Source organism: Bubalus bubalis, chromosome 1, assembly GCF_019923935.1.
Source record: "Bubalus bubalis isolate 160015118507 breed Murrah chromosome 1, NDDB_SH_1, whole genome shotgun sequence".
NCBI classification, from domain to species: Eukaryota; Metazoa; Chordata; class Mammalia; order Artiodactyla; family Bovidae; genus Bubalus; species Bubalus bubalis.
In genome coordinates, this window is record NC_059157.1 from 79,535,509 (window position 1) to 79,550,431 (window position 14,923).

Genomic DNA, 14,923 nt, shown 5'->3' on the forward strand with positions numbered 1-14,923 from the left:
AAAAAGCAAGCACAAAGGCACTCAGGAGGGAATTTGTCTAGCATGTTCAGTAAGTAGCAGGGCATGAACTGAATGAGGGGGAAGATAGAAGGTGATGAGGGTCAGAAAAGTAATAAAAAGAAAAACAGATTATGTAGGGCCCCCCAGGTCATTGTAAGAACCTTCACTTTTACTGTAAGTGAAATGGGAAGTGACTGGAGGGTTTGGGGCAAAAAAATAATATGATCTGACCTATTTTTAAAGAACACTGAACTGTGTTGAGAAGAGGCAGTAGGGAAGAACAGAAAAACAGAAATTTAAGTTGGAATCTATTGAAATAATCTAGCTAAATAATAATGATAGTGGGAACCAGGGTGTTCATGATAGAGATAGTGTGCAATGATCAGTTTCTGAGCATGCTTAAAAGTAAAGAGAGTAGTATTTTCTGACTGGTTGTGGGATGTGACCATAGGATTTTAGCTTAATCAGTTAAAGACTGGAGGAGGAGAATGTGGAAGGGAAAGCGTGAGAAGACTATGGAACTTCTAAAAAAATATCGAATTGGCAACTATAGAATTTAATTTGGAGTTCAGAGGAGAGGTCTGAACTAGGGATACATATCTGGGAATTGTAAGCATGGAAACAGATCTTAAGTCAATGGGACTGAATGAGATAACCAAGGAGGTGAGTGAAGACAGAGAAGAAAAGAGGAGCAAGAACTAATCACTCAGTTCAATTCAGTTCAGTTCAGTTGCTGAGTCATGTCTGACTCTTTGCGACCCCATGAATTGCAGCACGTCAGGCCTCCCTGTCCATCACCAACTCCCGGAATTCACCCAGGCTCACATCCATTGAGTCAGTGATGCCATCCAGCCATCTCATCCTCTGTCGTCCCCTTCTCCTCCTGCCCCCAATCCCTCCCAGCATCAGAGTCTTTTCCAATGAGTCAACTCTTCACATGAGGTGGCCAAAGTACTGGAGTTTCAGCTTTAGCATCATTCCTTCCAAAGAAATCCCAGGGCTGATCTCCTTCAGAATGGACTGGTTGGATCTCCTTGCAGTCCAAGGGACTCTCAAGAGTCTTCTCCAACACCACAGTTCAAAAGCATCAATTCTTCAGTGCTCAGCTTTCTTCACAGTCCAACTCTCACATCCATACATGACCACAGGAAAAACCATAGCCTTGACTAAACAGACCTTTGTTGGCAAAGTAATGTCTCTGCTTTTGAATCTGCTATCTAGGTTGGTCATAACTTTTCTTCCAAGGAGTAAGCGTCTTTTAATTTCATGGCTGCAGTCACCATCTGCAGTGATTTTGGAGCCCAAAAAGATAAAGTCTGACACTGTGTCCACTGTTTCCTCATCTATTTCCCTGCTGCTGCTGCTGCTGCTAAGTCGCTTCAGTCGTGTCCAACTCTGTGCGACAAGGCCCTTCAAATAGGCAAGACAAGAGAATGGGAAAGGATAACCAAGAACAGTTATGGGAAGAAATAGCCAGTAAGGTAGGAAGAAATTAGGAGGATAATATAGAAGCAAAGTCAAGAATATGTCTAGATGTGCCAAGTTAGATGGCAAATGAAGATTCACTATTGATAGCTGATTTTGGTAAGAGCAATCTTGAGTGAAGCACTAGTAGTAACAGGCTGAATGCAGTGAGCTCAAAAGTAAATGGAAGCAGGGCAATAGAGAAGTAGTTAGGGAACAAAACATTGAAATGTTTGCCGTAAAAATAGGACAGGGAAATAAATCACTGTCAGGAGAGGAGATGGATACAAGAAATTTTTATTTTTATTTTTTGTTTTTAAAATGGGAGAAATTATCACTGATATGGTACTAGACATAGGTAGAGAAATGCAGAATCTGTGTTTCCATGTAGATGAGAAAGAAGAAAATGCAATGCATTTTAGGAGTATTAATTTTAGAACATAACTCATCCATAGTAACAGAAGGGAAGGGTCATGGATGGGTTAGGGAGTTTGGTTACAGCTGGTGGCAAGGCTTTCCTGATTGCTCCTTTTTTTTTTATTCAAATAGAAAGCAAGGACAGGGAAGATAGAGTTAAAAGTTTGAAAAAGAAAGAAGAAAGAAAATAGCTTTCTTGGGAGCATGGGGATATTGACTGAATTTTGGAAATGAATTTTGATTTATTTGCATCACTAAAGATTTGATGTTCGTGATTATGAACTTAAAGTCAGAATGGTCACCAGGATGGATTGTTTCTATCTAGCCATGTTCAGGTACAGGGAGCAAGTGTGGAATAAACAGGGTTATTTAACTAGAGATGAGGTTTTAATAAATGAATATGGAAGGAGCAGAGAGTTAAAGGTTGGTGATCTATGTCCCAGGTGTAAATTTAATCATTTAATGATCATTTATTCTAATATTATTTAAAAGTAATATTGGTGCTTAAAACGCAACAATGCAAAGGTCTGTATGGCATAATAAACAAATTCACATAAAAACTCACTCCAATCCCATGTCCCAGAGGTAGCCACTATAAATAGTTTTGTGTCTATCCTTCTAGATGTTTTTCTATGAATACATAAACAGATAGATTTTTTTAAAATACATATTGCTTTACACTATTCATATGTTTCTGGTACTTACTTTCTCACTCAACACTATATCATGGTTGCACTCTATGCTGGTCCTTAGAGAACTATCTCATTCCAGAGCTACATAATATGATTGCATTGCTAAACCATAATTTACTTAAATAATCACTTTTTGATTTAGGTTGTTTCCAGCTTTTGCTATTATGGATAACGCAAAATGAACATTCTTCTTCACAGAAGTTGATTAGTGCTTGAATCATTCCTTCAGTGTAGATTACTAGAGGAAGGATTGTTTAGTCAAAGAGTATGCACTATTTTATAGATTCTAGTAAATAATAGCCACAAAGAACATAGTAATTTATTCCTCTTCTGAGTTCTTATCAGCACTAGATATGAAAAATGGTAATTCATTTAAGTATATTCTTCTGAAGTTTGAGTGTTACTTTTTATTATAATAGTGTTATAAAATAGCTTTTCTTCACCTATTGAGTTAGTTCTTTTCCTTGTAAAGATTTTAAATATAAATCTTAAATTTTATAACCTTTAAATAATTGTGACTTGATGATTTGCGAATGTTTTATTCGTTTAAAATTAAGTTTTAGAATTTTTATACTTATATTTTAAGTAAAACTCACTTACAATTTTACTCCAAGGTCCTTACCTAGTTTTTGATCTAAGAGCGACAATTATTTGGTATATTACTCCTTTTGTACCTAATGCAAATAGTTTGAATAAGGCAAATACCTGTTTTTATTTAATAAAATATTATCTTATAAAATAATTGGGCCTAGATATTTTCAAAATGTATTTTTCAAATGTGGATTAGGAAGATAGAAGAATTTTAGCTAATGATTTGATTTTTAAATGGCATACTACTATTGATATTTTCAATTATTATTGACCAATTCTGTTATTGAAAATACATTTCCTTCCATCTTACAGCATTTTAATTCCATCTTATTTTTGTAATTTAAATATTAGTTGGTATAATTGCCCTATTTTATGCAGTCATTTCTTGCCTTATTTTTAACCAAATGCTTAGCGATTTGTCTGACTACCATTGTTTCCATTATTCCACTCTGTCATTCAGAGAGACAATCAGAAGTCTTAGAGCATCAGCTGTTTTCCAACTGATGGAATTATCTCAATATTCTAACAACTCCTGTGGCTATTCTGATGAATACTAGCTGAATAATAGGCCAGGATCCAGAAACAGCAAACATTGTTCAGTTTCCATTAGAACTTTCAACTTAAGTTTCAGTAGTAATTTGCCAGAGTATAGCCTTCTAGATTTATATGCACTTTCATCCAACATGTTGAAGTTATTTTCGTTTGTCATGTTCTTTGAATGCTGGGACTGAGAATTCAAGTTTGAGTCCAAGGTTCCTTTGCAAATAAACCATTTTCCTCTTTAGTGGCTTCAGTATTTTTTGTTTTATTATTATGTAGTTTCACCACTGGAGAAGGCAATGGCACCCTACTCCAGTACTCTTGCCTAGAAAATCCCATGGACTGAGATGCGTAGGCTGCAGTCCATGGGGTTCCTAAGAGTCGGACACGCCTGAACGACTTCACTGTCACTTTTCACTTTCATGCATTGGAAAAGGAAATGGCAACCCACTCCAGTGTTCTTGCCTGGAGAATCCCAGGGACGGGGGAGCCTGGTGGGCTGCCGTCTATGGGGTCGCACAGAGTCGGATACAACTGAAGCGACTTAGCAGCAACAGCAGCAGTTTTACCATGATGTGCAAGACATATGGTGTAAACAAGGGATGTGAATATCCCCATGGAATCTTCAAATGTTACCTCTCTTTCATACTTTACCTTGATAACTCAACTGTATGTTATATTATCTCATTTTAGCCTCAGTGTCTCTTCACTATTCTCATATTTTTTCATCTCTCTGCTCTGCATTATAGCTAATGAATGCAGTGACCCAGTTCTCCAGTTCTCTCTTCAACTATTCCTAATTTATAGAAATTAGCAATTTTACATTTTTTAATTTTACTGTCTATATGTTTTCATTTTTAATTGTTGTATTTGGGTCTGTCTCAAATCTGCCTGATAGTTTTACCTTCCTTATCATTCAGTTATTCTTTCATGACTGAATAATAATATAATAATATATTATATTATATATATAATAATATTAATATACCTATTTTATTTTCTGTTTCATATTACTATTCAATATAATGTTATATGGAATGGAAAAACATTACTATGAAACTGACTTTTTTATGTACCTCAGAGTGGTTTTTTTTTTAAGCTAGTGTGTTTTATTGTGTGTGTGTGTGGGTGGACGGAGTTCTTAGAGGATTTTATTATTTGGTTGTTTTGTTTTCTGTATCTCTGGCCTTGATCACGGTGCATCCCTCAGAGTGGTGCATCCCTCAGAGTGGTTCTGTAGTTTTGTCTTGTAGTATTTCCAAATATTTCACCTGCTGTAAGGGTTCTCCAGAGAAACAGAACCAATAAGATGTGCATATACAGAGAGTTTATTTTAAGGAATGAGATAGTGAAAACTGTAAGTCCAGAATATCCAGGATAGGCCAGCAGGCTAGAGACTCTGGAAAGAGTTGTCGCAGTTCAAGACCTAAGGTAGGCTATGGACAGATTTATTTCTTCTTTAAGAGATCCCATTCTTTTTTTAGAGGTCTCCAACTGATTGGATAGGCCCACTCACATCATGGTAGGCAATCTTCTCTACTCAAAGACTAAAATGTTAACCCCACTCAAAATATACCTTCAGAGTCTTTTGTAAAACTTGTTCAAATATCTGGGTACCAAGATATTTGGGTGCCTAATCAAGTTGACACATGAAATTAGTCATCACCATCTGACTAGAATTTTACATTGATTTCTTAGCTTGGGAATTTTCAGACAACACAAATTATTATAAAGTTTTATCCTCTTTCAGTAAGTAGCATTCATAGAGGTACAGGTCTTTGGATTTCCAACAAAAAGAAACAAGGTTCTTTGGTGTCTCCTTTCCCGTCTGTGTATATTTTCTTTTTAATCCAACTGTTCTTTGACTTGGGAACTTTTCAAGAGTTGGCCACATTTCTAATTCTTGACCTGTCACAGATTTATGGCCTAGTTCTCTATCCTTGTGAAGTTAAAAGCTAATCCTCTAATTTATCTGCTCTCATTCTTACCATTCTACTTTTCTGTTTTCTTTCTCTCTTTGTCCTCTTCCCACCTCCCCCACCTCCTCCCCCTCCCTCCTTTGTTCTTACCTTATAAACTAAGTTATAATTCTACAAATTTATCTTCAATTTCCAGATGATTTTATGGGCAAGATTTTTGCCAAATGATTCATATCCAGAAATCAGAAAAGCATCTTTTTAACATACTTTTATTTCTCTCTCTGAACTTTTATTAATTTTGTTTTAATTTTTATTGTTTTAAATTTTTATTGCTTTAAAGAAATTTTGGCACATTAAGGACATTACCCATTTATCTTTTACATTGTTTTCTGTATATTTTATCTAATTTATTCTGTGGCCTTTATAATTGTTTGTATTTTGCTAAAAGTTGGTTACTTAAAATTTATCAACTATATTTTTGCTGTGTGGCTTTTGAGTTCTGTTTTCCGCAATTCTAAAATAAGCAACTAAAATAAAATAACCTTATAGTTTTTTTTAATGGTTTTAATATATACAATTAAATCCTTAAGCACTTATAATTTAAAGAGAGAATAAGTTTGTTGTACAGGTTTATTTTCTCAAAAATAATTAGGCAGTTACCCTATACTAATTTTAATTAATCTGTCTTTTCCTCACTCAGCATACTCATTTTGCCAATAAAGGAGCTCTATAGAGTCTGAATTACTTAATATTATAGATAATTAATAATTAAAATTGGACTTAAATTAAAATCTTCATATAAAATTTAGTCTTCTAACTACATAATTCTTCTATGACTTCTCTTAACATAGTAAAAATTATTTTATTATCCATTCTTGAGATACCAAAAATTGTTTTGTTAAAGGCATTCCATTTTCTTTAGTGCCAAGTACTGATACTGGCAATAGAATATTTGTGTGCATTTGTGTGTGTTTGTAAATTAAATCTCAGTGAAGAATATCATAAAATTAATAACAGCAACACCTTTATTAAGCAGCAACAGAATAATGGCCACTATAAAAAGTGAGTGCAGACTGTATAAAGCAAATGACAGTAAAAAGATGTGAAACATATGTAGGAAAACTTTCATTCGCATTTGTTTGCTTATACCATAACTTTATGTAGGGAAGTAGCTTTTAAAAATTGAAGTTTACTGTAATAGTGATGTAAAAATTCAACTAATTATATTACCACACACCCTCAAATATAAGTGCACCCTGATTAAAATATAAATGTTTGCCTTATTTTGTCTTATTTTTCTATTTATTAGTTATTTAAAGTTATGAAAATACCTCTAAAAATAAAGATAGGAAACATTCAGATATATAAACATAAATAAGAGATGCTGTGCTCAATAACAGTGAAGAGTGAATTAAGGCAAATATGTAATCTGTGTATATAGCTGTGTGTGTGTGTGTGTGTGCTGTGTCTACTGTATTTCAATCAATTAGCATGTATTTGAGGTATGTAAAATAAATTATAAAAACATTTCTATTCTTAAAAATAACAATACTTTTTCATGTACATAATATATTGATACCAGAGATCAGTAATACAAGTATCTATGACTCAATGTGTAGGAAAGAAAATGAAACTATAGATGTTGAGAAATGAATAGTCAAAAAATGGTGAGGCAAAATTGATATCTAGGTGATTTTTGTGCCCTTTGTAAATAATGTTATATCCAAGTTGATGTGTAAGTTATAGAAATAAATATGATGTTTTAAATTAACTAAGGGATGTGTGTGTGTGTGTGTGTGTGAGTGTGTATGTGTGTGTGTGTGTGTGTGTATAAAGTCAACTTATAAGTATTGTGGACAACAACCTTATGATATAATAATAAACTTGTGTTACATTGATTAATCTGATTTGCTAGCTATTTTGACCAAAAATACTTATTGACAGTCCTGTTATTTCACTTAATTGTCAGATTATATGTATGTTTTTTGGAAAGTTTACATATAGTAAAGCAATAAAGTCAAGTTTAGTGTTCTTGCCATGAACATCAGAGCAAGAATTATTCTATGGTGGAGCCTGATAGAATCTCATTCAGTATATCTTATTTTAAATGTAGTGTTTTGCAAAAAAGTGTTGGGCTGAAGTGAGGGGGAGTTTCAGTTCTGTCATTAATAATAGCATGGTAACTTTCTTGCTGGGTGATTTCTGACACTCTACCTAAGTTCTCTGAGCTTTAGCATTCTCAATTGTAATAAAGGGAAATGACTGTCCTCAACACTTACTTCTTAGATTTTTATGAGAATAGATTAATACATTGTAATATAATTTACAAATATGTAAGATGTAAAGAGGGCATCACTAACCTTAATGTACCCTCTGCCCTTCCTCTGCATCTGTAGATACTGAGAAGCAGTGAGCCCTTTAAGGGATCAGTGCAACTGGGTCCTGAATCTTCTATTCTACACTGGATGAAGCCTGGCTATTATTGTGGGGCATGGTGGACAATAATGCTGTATTCAAGTACAGAAGTTCCAATATTCAAAGCTTCTTCTCAGACCGTTTTTCCTTTTGATGTTATAATAGTAAAGGGATGAGGGGGAAAGGGAAAAAATTTCCCACAATTGTTAGTAATAGTTTTCAAAGGAAACAACAGTACAAAAGAGCAAAGGGTTTTGGGGCCTCCATTCAAGCACATACAAGCACAAATAATAAAAGATTAAATTTATCTCCACAGAGAAAGATGAAAAATTAAAATGAGGCAAAATTTGGAGAATAGAAATAGAAAAGCCAGAAGCATCCTTAAGGCAGTTAAACTAGAATACCTGTTACCTAACTCCTATTAAGAGAGAAGACTCAGTACAATATTGATTCTCTATAAAGAAGCCTCTATATTTTTAAGGGTAGGGGTGAACTATATTTTCACACTTTAATCTTAAAACCATAATTTATTATATATACTTAATGGAAGTATATCTTATAAAATTGAAAATAAGAAGTACAAATAGTTTATAAAGAGATCTATCCTATAATGCTATAACACATAAGCCTAAAGGGTTTTATAATTTGAAAATCAAATACCAAGACCATTTTAAGCTTTCAATAAAAGGCATGAACATTTAATAGCATACTTTATTTATACTGAAAATTAGACTATTAAAAACAGTATTACTAAGTACCTATACCTCAAGTAACTGCTTGGAATTACCTCCATCAAATTATATTCACTTTAAAGAAATTAGTTATTATTTTCCACGTGTTTTTCAATAGCTGTTTCAATCCGGAAATATGTTTCCAATGCCCTTATACCATAATAATACCTTCCATTTTTTCCAGGAAGTCTTTGAATAAGACTTCAGCTGGTTCAAAATAAGACACGATTCTGCAATTTTGAATTTCTGCTTTTTCTTATCCATACATATTTAATATGACTGTCTTACTATCACTAGTGCTAACTTTCAGAATTATAATGCAATAATAAAAAAATCACATTATTTCCATTACTTGTAAATGTTATATCAGCATATGTTATATCAGGTTATCTGGGTCATGAAGATCTTTTATGTATAGTTCTTCTGTGTATTCTTGCCATCTCGTCTTAATATCTTCTTCTGTTAGACCATACCATTTCTGTCCTTTATTGAGCCCATTTTTGCGTGATATGTTCCCTTGATATCTCTAATTTTCTTGAAGAGATCTCTATTCTTTCCCATTCTATTTTTTTCCTTTATTTCTTTGCACTGACCACTGAGGAAGGTTTTCTTATCTCTCCTTGCTAGTCTTTGGAACTTGCATTCAAATGGGTATATTTTTTCTTTTCTCCTTTGCCTAAAGGTTTTTTAGGCTGATTCTTAAAGATAAAATAAGTCTTATAGTTTAGTTAAAATAGGGGGTTTTCACTACCATTTCTCTAATTTTTCTACATTGTTATCATGGATGATATATAAAACACATTTTTTTTTTTCTCATTGTTCCTCAGTTGTCTGCAGAATGCAACTGGTGTAGAATTCATTATGATTAATTAAAAATATTACCTTCTCTGTAAGTACCATTTGTTGAAAAGACTATCCTTTAAATATAAATTACCATTTTAACTTTGTTGAAATCAATTATTCATATATGGTGGGTCTTTTTTTGAACTCACCATTCTGTTCTATTCATAAATGAGTGTTCTTCAGCAATACTGCACTGTCTTGATTACTGTTGCTTTATAATGTCTTGAAATTGAATAGTGTGAGTTCAACTCTTTTTATTCTTTTATACATAAATTTTAGAATAATCTTTTTAAATATCTATAAAAAGTTCTGCTGGAATTTTGATTTGGATTATATGGATCTGCTGCTGCTGCTGCTGCTAAGTCACTTCAGTCGTGTCCGACTCTGTGCGACCCCAAGGAATATTGCTATAATACTCTCAAGTCTTCCAATTATTAACTTAGTACATCTCTTCTATTTATTTGATCTTTGGTTTTTTTCACCTATGTTTTAGAGCTTCTATCAGACAGATTCAGGCCACAGAGTGCTAGATTCATAGCTCAGTACCTTATTTTGTGGATGTGCTCTTGTAAATTTTGATTTCCAAATGTTCAGTGCTACTAATTAGAAAGAATACTTTTGTACTGTTAATTTTGTATCCTGCCATCTTGCTAAACTCACCTATCAGTTATAAATGTTTGGTACGGATTCCCTAAGATTCCATAGATAATTATAAATTGTTACTAGAGACAGCTTTAGTTCACCTTTTCTAGTCTCTATTTTGTTAATTTTTCTTTATTTCCTTGCTGTGCTGTCTAGAACTTCTTGTATAATATAGAATAGGAGGGGAGGGGCTAATTCACTTATTTTCTTTTTATTTTTTGTCTCTTCTCATTAGAAAATTTCTACTGCTTCATGTTCACTGATTAATTTTTCTTTCATCTTTATTCTGCTATTGAGGCCAACATTTAAAAATATTCAGTTATATTTACTTTTTAAAATTCTCATTTAGATCTTTTCTATGATGTCCCTTTTTTCTGGTATGAGCTTCTACTTTCCATTCAGACGTGTTTATTTCATGGATTATGTGTTAAGAGTTCTTATAATATCTTTGTGTGATAATCTCACTGTCATGGAAATCTTGGGTTGACTTTATTTTTTTGTGTTTTTACTTGGTGATAGATTAGTCAGTTTTTCCTTTGTTCCCTCATCCTTCAACTTTGGCATGTTATTTTGGATTGTACTCTGGACATTTGGAATATTATGTTGGTGGATCATGGCCCCTAATCAAATCCTAGTTGTTGTTATTTAGCAGATAGTTAAAATAATTAGTTTCAGAAGGCAAAGTCTATTTCATCTTCTGTGGGCAGAAGCTCCAATGTCAGTATATGTACACATTCTGCTATGTGTTTATGTCTGCCAGTGCATGAGCCATGAGCTACTCAGTAATTTATCTCTGACTGTAATATTTGGTTGGTGGTTTATAGTTTAGTTTTGTCACCAAGTCATGTCCGACTCTTGCAACCCCATGGACTGTAGCCCACCAGGCTCCTCTGTCCATGGGATTTTCCAGGCAAGAATACTGGAATGGATTGCCATTTCCTTCCCCAGGGGATTTTTCCCGACCCAGGAATTGAACCCGGGTCTCATGCATTGCAGGCAAATTCTTTACCAACTGAGCTGTGATGGAAGCCCATATCATAGTTCAATTCTAAAATCTTTAGCCCTGTCTAACTAGTTGAGTATTTACCTTGGGGGTGTAGTCAGGCCCATGTATTAGATGATCATACACAGGATTAGGAAACCTGCTTCTCCAGCTCTCACTTCTTCAGTATTCCATCCACAATTTCCAGTTTCCAGGTTCTCATATCCCAGCTCCTCTGGATGGAAAAACAGTTTCTCTCAGAAGTTTAGCCACTGTGCTATCACACAATTCCACATGACTGGGCCCATCCTTGAGGTATCAAATAATAAGAGCTAAATAGTGGTGATTCAGAACACAGGGGCTCTTTAGGCTTAAGATAAGTGTCTCCTAATCTTCAGGGTACATAGGAGCCTATGCCATCGTCGGCACGATACACTCTATCTCCAGGGCTAGGGCAGATGTGAGAGCAGAGGTGAGAGGAGAAGAAAAGGAAAAAAAAGATTTTTCTCTCATCCTTGGGATCTCAAAATCCCCTTTTCCTGGTCTTCTGGATCGATATAGGGGTCCCCTAAAGATTCAGTTCTCTGCCTGCTATGCAGTTCTGTAATTCAGGCCACACTCAGATCCAATGTGTCCTGATACTCAGTCCAGAGCTTTCTCTGCTGTATCTCTTTTTATTATTTTCTTGGCCACTTTTAACTCCCACAGAAAGCCAAAGAGAACCCTCTAAGGGTTAGTATATTAATTAACATATTTATTTAGAATTTGAATATGGAATATGGTCAGGTTCAGTTTTCATTTGAAGGGTCTGACTAAGGGCTTGCCAGAGCTGTTGCCTTGAATATAAAATCAAATGCTTGTCCTCCAATTCTGTAGCTATGAACTCCTAGGCCATGAAAAACTGTGACTAAAGGATTTAACTAGTTATTTCCAATGGAATGAATAGATAGCTCATCAGAATAAATATACTTGGGTTTTAATAGCAAGACTGTATTTTTTATTATCCTGTGTAGTTTTCAAAATTCTAACTTAGCTTCCTCTTTCTCTTATTATGCAGCTGGCTATATATTTACCCCCTTAAAAATCCTTGGCCATTTCCCTGAAGGGGATAGAGTCAGTGGACTGAATAGGATTAGCATCAAAAGTCACCACTGCTTTCCCAAGCAGAGTTTAAAAATAGGATCATTGAATAATAAGGGATTTAAGTCTCAACCAGGCAGGGTGCTGAAGGAAATTATTTGGATTTAGACCAATAGAGATTAGAGTGTGATTAGAAACTACCATGTCCTTTATATCAGATTAAGTGACTTGATAGGAAAGACTTGCAGGAAAAGAAGTCAGGTCACAAAATTTTGCACCTGCTTCCTTAAATCAATCAGAGAAAAATCTCTCTTTCCTGGTACATTTCTGAGTCTGAGAGCACCAACTGAAGCAAACACAAAGACATGAAGCGCTAGAAGTGTTACAGTGTAAGGCTGAATGAAAATTACCTTTGGGAAATAGCCAATATAGGAATCAAGGAACCAAGACAGGTAACCGATAATAATAACTTTTGTATAGATCTTTTATCTTAAAGAATCCCAAAACAATTTCCACAGAAGAAAATGCATCATATTCAACAGAAATCCTTTCATCCCTAGAGTGAGGCATTTCTATTTAATATAGAATTCTTAGCAGGACCAAAAAACAAGAAAAAAATTTTCTTCAATATAAGGTTAGTTTACATTGTTTACTCAATGCTTGGATGAAAGACAGTCCTTCTTTGATTTGGCAAGATATTTTGGGGAAGAAAAACATACCCATATAAAATCACTTTAAAAATGTTTCCTAACAAAACTGAGGTAGATTTATATTGTCAATATTGGATAGCATGTACCATTTAAGTAATAGAAAGTATGAAGAAAAAATCATTTTTAAATTGTAAAACACTTTCCTTACATAAATAAAACCTTCAAGGTTGGAACCTTGTTTTTATACATCTGTAGTGTTTCCTTTATGAAGAAGGTAACAGTCTTGAAAAACAGTCTGTTCAAAAACTATTTGAGCTAGGGCACAAAAAATTCTTATACTTTTTTTCAAAATATACATCAAGTTAAACTCACATAAGAACAGCTTTTAACTATATATATATAGATATAGATATGCATATATATGTATATATAAATTGTATAATAAATATACATATATTGGTCAGAGGTACTATAGCAAGATAGTCAGTTACAGAGATTATGAGATTCTTCAACAGATCTTTTTTTTAAAGTAAGTTTGAGGTATAATTTATATACAAAAAGCTGTATTTTAAATGTATACAATTTGAGTTAGGGGAGAAGTATACATACATGAAATTATCACCACAATGTGTGCCATAAACATGTTTTATGGCGTAAAATATGCAATCAAATGTTTCCTACCATCCTTTTTGGTTACTTTTTCCTTCAGTGACTATTTTGAATCATGACATTGTTTAACATTGAGATCAACATTCTTTAAAAGTGTCAATATGATATTAATATTCTATTACTTTTCAGTAGATAGTTATGGATCAGACTCTATATTGTTCCTCTTTCAGAGTACTGTTTCACTGAGGAGAAAATTTCACTTTTTCCATGATCTGGTAAGTGTCCTGAAATTACAGGGAATTTTTAACAATATTAAAGCAAACACTGAAAATCAAATCCTGCTTTGAAAATATTTGTTCATCACTAATCTATTTCATTCCGATCCCAAAGAAAGGCAATGCCAAAGAATGCTCAAACTACCGCATAATTGCACTCATCTCACATGCTAGAAAAGCAATGCTCAAAATTCTCCAAGCCAGACTTCAGCAATATGTGAACTTTCTAATGTTCAAGCTGGTTTTATAAAAGGCAGAGGAACCAGAGATCAAATTGCCAACATTTGCTGGATCATGGAAAAAGCAAGAGAGTTCCAGAAAAACATCTATTTCTGCTTTATTGACTATGCCAAAGCCTTTGACTCTGCGGATCACAATAAACTGTGGAAAATTCTGAAACAGATGGGAGTACCAGACCACCTGACCTGCCTCTTGAGAAATCTGTACTCAGGTCAGGAAGCAACAGTTAGAACTGGACATGGAACAACAGTCTGGGCCAAATAGGAAAAGGAGTACGTCAAGGCTGTATATTGTCACCCTGCTTATTTAACTTATATGCAGAGTACATCATGAGAAACGCTGGACTGGAAGAAACATAAGCTGGAATCAAGATTGCTGGGAGAAATATCAATAACCTCAGATATGCAGATGACACCACCCTTATGGCAGAAAGTGAAGAAGAACTAAAAAGCCTCTTGATGAAAGTGAAAGTGGAGAGTGAAAAAATTGGCTTAAAGCTCAACATTCAGAAAACAAAGATCATGGTATCTGATCCCATCACTTCATGGGAAATAGATGGGGAAACAGTGGAAACAGTGTCAGACTTTATTTTTTTGGGCTCCAAAATCACCATGAAATTAAAAGATGCTTACTCCTTGGAAGGAAAGTTATGTCCAACCTAGATAGCATATTCAAAAGCACAGACATCACTTTGCCAACAAAGGTCCGTCTAGTCAAGGCTATGGTTTTTCCTGTGGTCATGTATGGATGTGAGAGTTGGACTGTGAAGAAGGCTGAGCACCGAAGGATTGATGCTTTTGAACTGTGGTGTTGGAGAAGACTCTTGAGAGTCC